General features: G+C 47.0%; 1 protein-coding gene across 1 annotated transcript in view; it reads right to left on the bottom strand.

The window, feature by feature from the left end:
• Positions 1–253, bottom strand: part of EMH_0071360 (uncharacterized protein) — a gene marked incomplete at both ends in the record, with an annotated part of 1,773 nt that overhangs the window by 1,026 nt on the left and 494 nt on the right. The window lies entirely within an intron of this gene.

Below are 253 nucleotides of genomic sequence, written 5' to 3'. Positions count from 1 at the left end.
CTAAACCCTAAACCCTAAACGCTTCCGCAAAAACGTAAACCCTCACTAGCGCGAACAATCCCACGTGCATCCACAATCTCAAACCCTAAACCCTAAAACCCTAAACCCTAAACCCTAAACCCTAAAACCCTAAACCCTAAACCCTAAACCCTAAACCCTAGTATAAACCCTCACTTCTACAACACTCTCTAGCAGCGCCACAGCTGAGTTTGCTGTTTCTCGTCCCCCCTCATGAATACCATTTCTCCCGTGC

This window comes from Eimeria mitis, genomic scaffold, assembly GCF_000499745.2.
Source record: "Eimeria mitis Houghton genomic scaffold, Emh_scaff3982, whole genome shotgun sequence".
Classification (NCBI taxonomy): Eukaryota; Apicomplexa; class Conoidasida; order Eucoccidiorida; family Eimeriidae; genus Eimeria; species Eimeria mitis.
The sequence above is the reverse complement of the archived record's forward strand: the minus strand, read 5'-3'. Positions and strand labels throughout refer to the sequence as shown.